The sequence below is a fragment of the Vicugna pacos genome, chromosome 14 (assembly GCF_048564905.1).
Source record: "Vicugna pacos chromosome 14, VicPac4, whole genome shotgun sequence".
In the NCBI taxonomy this organism is placed as follows: domain Eukaryota; kingdom Metazoa; phylum Chordata; class Mammalia; order Artiodactyla; family Camelidae; genus Vicugna; species Vicugna pacos.
The window spans coordinates 9,095,439-9,101,438 of NC_133000.1; the positions used below are offsets into that span (position 1 = coordinate 9,095,439).

The 6,000-nt window shown below is 40.1% G+C and overlaps 1 long non-coding RNA gene across 4 annotated transcripts in view; it reads right to left on the reverse strand.

The window, feature by feature from the left end:
* LOC140701096 (uncharacterized) overlaps positions 1–485 on the reverse strand; it is a 233,931-nt gene extending 233,446 nt beyond the window's left edge. For all 4 annotated transcript variants that reach the window (XR_012079929.1, XR_012079930.1, XR_012079928.1 and 1 more), the window contains exon 1: positions 328–485. This is a non-coding gene — a long non-coding RNA (uncharacterized lncRNA). The remainder of the gene's footprint in view (positions 1–327) is intronic.
* Between the last annotated feature and the right edge of the window lie 5,515 nt (positions 486–6,000).

A 6,000-nucleotide genomic window follows, 5' to 3' on the forward strand; every position in this document is an offset into this window, starting at 1 on the left:
TAGGGTGGAGACCGCCTGCCTGCACCCTCACAGAAGGGAAAGGTGGGCAAATACTGAAGGAGGAGGCCCCCAGTTCAGAGGTTGCTACGGTAACACCTGGGCGACTTGACCGTGGCTTTTGTTAAGGCAGCAGCAGTGGACAAGAGAGGGGGGCATATATAAAAGATGTTAAGAATGGAGAGAATTAACTGGACTGATCACTAATTAGAGAAAGTGCTGGGATGAGAAAAGGAGGAGCCAAAGTCAGCTCCCAACTGTCACCGGCATCGCCCATTAACAATTCTTGGGGAATAAAAATAGAATCTGGGGAATAAAATAAAGTCTAACCTTTTTTCTTCTTTGTGCTTAGTCTAGTTTCACTTGTTCACACGGTCCCACGCGCAGAGGCCTCGCCCCGACACTTTAGACCGGAGTTCCCGGTGCCAAACGGCTGCGCCAGCTCCTCAGCTCGGCTGCGCGTCCACACAGGACGCGGCAGCCCAAGATGGCGGCGGCTGGCGGTGTGCAGAGCCGCGGGCCGCGCACGGCATCCGGAGCGCGGGCGCCACGGCCGCGGCCGCCCCGCGGGAGGCCCGCCCCCGCCCTCTGAAGCAGCCGCGCCCAGGGCCTCTTGGGACGGGCCTGTCCTCTAGAGCCCTGAGCTCACAGCTCTCCATTCTTCGATGGAAGAATAAATCTTTCCTTTGCTTCTGACCCAAACTCGGTCTCATTCTATTGGCAGGAGCCTCGTCAGGCAGAAGGACCCTTGTTGGGGCCTGACTCTAAGGGTCAGTGACACAATTTTCATGCTTGGCAACTCTGTAGCTACTGGTGTCTACACTGAGTCAGGAGCACAGGAGCGGGGCTTGGGGTTGGAGGGACGTTGAGTGGCATATTAAATGTATTGAGAAGTAAGTGCTTGATGAGCAGGAGGCAGACGGACAGACAGGTGGGTAGGTAAGCTCTGGCATGTAGACGGTCACGCGGAGTACTAGTGTAAGGAGACATAGCAAAAGGGGCAGAGACCCCGTAAGCAGCCCGTCAGCAGTGCGGGAAAAAATAGTGACGGCGCTGACAGGCAGTGATTGATTCAAGACATATTTAGGAAGTAAACTGTATTTTTTCCCCTTCATTCTTTAACCATTCAAACATTACTCATGAGCCCAAGACTACATTAATTGCTTTTATGGAATGAGTAATCACAAGCTAGAAAAATCTGGATGGTTAAGGCTTTGGCTTGTGTTAATGTCTTTTTTTCCATTCTGATATCTAAAGCCTTTCTAAAGTTCGTGTAAGAAGTATGTCAAAGGGGTATCCCAGCCCTCTTTATTTTCTGGGAGTAATAGGGTGATTTACCCACGTTACTTAGCTAATTGGTAGCAGAGCTAGAACTGGACTCCTTCCGGTTTCTAACATGGTACGGATCTTTCAACTTGGCGTGTACTTGTAAATATTTAAAACAGCCTTCTAAAGATCTACAGAACGTCAGAGAAGCTATATTTTAGGCAACAATCCATTCTTATCCCCAAAGGTACATTACAGCTGAAATCATGAAATTAATAGTTACTTACTTACCCAGAATCAATACATTCCTTGGCAAAGATGAGCGATTGGTTTTGGACAGGACATAAAAGAGATGCAGAGAAGCCAGCGCAGCTGAGCACTGCTGAGGGTGGAGACAGGAGGCTGGGGAGGGTGGAGAGCCTGCAATGGAACATGAGGGGCTGAGGCCAGCCTCAGCCCATCCAGGTCTTAAGACCTGTGTCGTGGCCTGACCGAGGCGGGGGATAGATATAACATTAGTGACTGAGCCTTTAAGCATAAGAACCTAGAGTTTAGAAACCTTTAGGAAACCCAGTTTCCTAGTCTGGGTCCCTATATTCTATGTGTCCTCTGACTTCAGATCAACATCTTTATCAAATGTCTTTTAACTGATTAACTGTATGTGAATGTTGCAAGTTGGAAGTAGAAGTCCATCCAAGAACGTGATATTCTAAAGAAAAACCTGTAATCGAAAAGATGCTATGGCCCTAGTGCGGAAGTAAAAATACATAATGTTATAAAAATCCCCAGAACAGTTCAGGTTTATTCAAATTATTTTCTCTTGAAATGAGAAAATCAAACCGACATACAAATATAACTACTCTAAATTGAAATGCCACATTCTTTATGAGCCACTTCTACTTTCAAACTATGTCAAGAACAAGTGTTCACTAAATGCATTTCTTTTAGAAGCTGTCTTAATGTGGAAGTGAAATACCATATACACTCACTATTTCCATGGTAACTATTTTCTTGCTAAATGAAACTGGCATAATCAGCATTTAAGACCTTCTATTTCCTGAAATGTTCATCTTATGTGAATGTCTTTTGTATATAAGTTACATGTAGTATCTTCTTTTATTTTCTTCTTTTAATTAAAACTAATTTTGTTAAATTTTGTAGCTATGCATAGGGAAAATGATGTGGTGTATTTGTTGCTCTAGTGTTCATAAGATACATTCTTTTAATATTTGAATGTTTTGTAATAAAACCTGACATACTTTTCTCATAGTGTTGAGAATTCAGAGCTTTTTTCAAAAGATAATTTAGTTAATGTATGTCCTAAATGTGTTTGGTAAACACCACAAGAAATGCTCTATCTGTGTTAAAAGATAATTTTCAGAAAAAGGTAAAATCATTTCTCTCATACAGATATGAAAATGAATATGTGTTTAAAATGTTTACTTTACTGATTACGAGAGAACCGGGCGACAAAGACTCCCTGGCACTGAGCCCCTTCTTAACTAGGCCTCATCCTCGGGCCATGGTCCCTAATGGGCCTGCATAGCCCAGTTTTAGCAAGAATCCTAAGTCCATTTAGAGCGAATCCCTCATTCGTGGTATCTGATGACCCTGGCCTGACTTCAGGAAGAATCCCGTTAAGTCCCTTTAACAGGAATTCCCCGGACCCCTGGGGTCTCCTCTCAGTGATTTTTCATCTGCCCGCCCCTCACTCAGCTGGTTGGCTACAAATCCCCGGCTGTCTCTGCTGTGTTTGGAATTGAACCCAGTATCTCTCCTCTGTTGCAGTAGTGTTGACACCCATCACAATCGTCCTGAATAAAGTCTTCCTTTCCATCTTAACAAGTGTCAGAATAAGGTTGTTTTTTTTTTCCTTTAACACAGGCAGGTGTTTAATTGGTTCAAAGGAAAAAATCATAAAACACAAACTTCAGTGAGTAAAAGGATCAAACTGTAAACACGGGCAAAACTGGTTTTTCTCACGGGGCAGGGAAATCTACTGGAAAAGACAGAGTTTGATATCTATCAGTTACCTACAGTTCACAAACTCTGCAAAATAGCTCAGAGACAGCAATCTAGAGTTTGTTGTGGAGTTAGCAGAAGACAGCCTGGAAGATGGGCAATGCTTAGTTGTCCACTGAAGTATAAGTTTGTTTCTGGAGTACAGCATGGTAACCACAGGGAGAACAAGTCACACTGTAAATTCCTTTGAGCATCAGCTTTGCAGTCATACTCTCCCGGAATCCAAAGCCTGACTTCTCGTAATCCGGTCTCAGAAAGTAGATACTTAACTCTTGCAGGATCTCTATGCAGTGCAATCTATATACTTTTGAGAAGAACAGTCCATCCATAGATAGTCCCTACTTACAAAGCTGATGTAGTAAAGGCCATAAACCATCACCCAATATGGCCAATAAAGATACAAAGTTTATTAATATTCTCATTAGCAAAGAAAACACATTTTTTTTGAATTTTAAGAAACCCATTAGAAAGAAAATGGAATCTAGCTAAATGAAAAAGTGCCGGGGAGATTAACTTAAAGAGTTCTTCATATTAATTCACTGAAGTAATTATATGGCTTTCATTGTACTTATTTCATACTGTCTTACATAAACTTTTTAAAAAACATATTTTGACCTACTCCAGTCAGCACAAGAACTGTCTATATCACCATGGTCTCCTCCACAGAGCCTAGTGCTCTGCACATAATTATATGTTGGCTGAGTGACTGAATTGAATGAAACTCAGTGAAGCCTTCTCTGTGTATGTGAAGTACCATTTCCCAGACATGCTGTTTTCTATGGCCCTAATTTAATTTAAAAAGTCATTTTTAGATATTACTACTAGCTATCATCTATCGAGCACTGATTATGTGCCAGGATCTGTGCAAAGCGTTTCACATTTATTATCTCATTTAATTTCTACAACAACCCTATGAGGTTATTATCCTCCTTTTGCCAGAGATATAATGGGATTAAGTTTCACTATTGTGCAGATCTACCCAAATGCACACATGCATTGTGTCTTCTGCACCATCATCATCTTTCGAGGGTTAAAGCCAGTACCCCACCCCCATTTCTAATCTCTATGTTTCACAGCCATTAAAAAGGAGGGGTGTCCACATAAGGCATTTTAAATGGGGCTCCACAAAGTCTTGGGGTGCACCTTCTGCTGAATGATTCACAGGCTATTATAGCCAGCTGTGGAAGCAGACCCTTACACCCAAGTAAGGGACAGCTCACCTGACCCCTCAGCTCAGACACTGTGAAGTGGTCATTCCAATCGCAGCTGGCCTGCAGGCACTGGCTTATCTTCCCAAGAGTAGACCAATGTGATCCTTGGGGTCACCCAGATCCTCCTCAGTTTAGGTCCACTGATCTCCTCTAAGGACAGCTCACACACCCCACTCAAAGCACAACCCAATATTATTCTGATCTCCCTGGGCCAGGGCAGAATAAATAAATTATAATAGTACCAACATCTCTCTTCAGTTTTAAGAAGCATTTTTTTTCACTCTCAAACAAACTAAGCTCTTGAGAATGAAATGCCTTGATTTGAGAAACCACTGTTTCTGATGTGGGCTTCAGAGCCTGCTTTGAAATTCAAAAATTGATTACCCTTCTTGTCTTCCGAAGAGAAGAATCTAAATTCTCTTGAGATCATTTGGAAGCCTCTGTGTCGCAGGGGTGGGCAAACATTTTCTGTTAAAGGCCAGATAGTAAATATTATAGAATTTGTGGGCCATAGAGAGTCTGTGTCATGTAGTCGCCATTTTTTTTTTTAACAATCTTTTAAAAGTATTAAACAATTCTTAGCTCCAGTGCTTTTGTAAGTTCAAGGGCTTCACCTTGCTGATCTGAATTAAAAGAAATGAGTTCAAGACACTTGTCTATTTGTCTATTTTGAGCTCAAACCAGCTAAGAATGTCATGCCCATTGGGAAGTGAGTATCTGGACTTGTAAGTTTTGTATTTCTGTATGTATGTTCGACACGTGCCTGGAATTCTACAATTCAAGCTATAATAAGCTCTTTTCAAACATATAAATATGTTTATATGTCTTTTCTGTATATTTATATTCTATAATACAGAATGACCATTAAGTTTTGAATGAGTGTGTAATATTTATAGATAAGACTGTGAAATTTCTTCAAAGGAGCTCTATTCTGATTGGCTTATAGAGATAAATAGTGCTTATATAAATTGAATATTCCTAAAAATCCCAGAAATTAACAAAACTGAATGTCTAATAATTTCAGTGTGCTAAAAAAAAAGTTATTCTTAATGAAACTAACTTAGGTATTTAAGAATTCAAGTTCGTATAATTTAGATAAGTTCTTGCAAACAAGACTAATTTTAATATGTTGGTTTAATAAAAACAGTTATGTCTTCACAGAGTTATCAGCATTAAGTATCAAACAATATTATATCTTATTTTACTTGGGTAGTTCTTAAACTTACACAGGTTTACTGATGGAATAAGCTAACATTACTTTTACTAAACATTTAAGATTATGAATAATGGAAACTTGTATTTAACCAAATTCAATTATTATTCTAACAACTTTATTTCAACATTAATTATATTTTATAATATGTCAGCTTGATGATAATTTTCAAGATTTTTAGATAATTTAAAATCTTGGACTGATACCAAATTGAGTAAATTAATGGACATTCATTAAGAAACTAGAGCATTTCTAAGTAAGATGGAATTCTGAAGCATTAATTATTAAGCA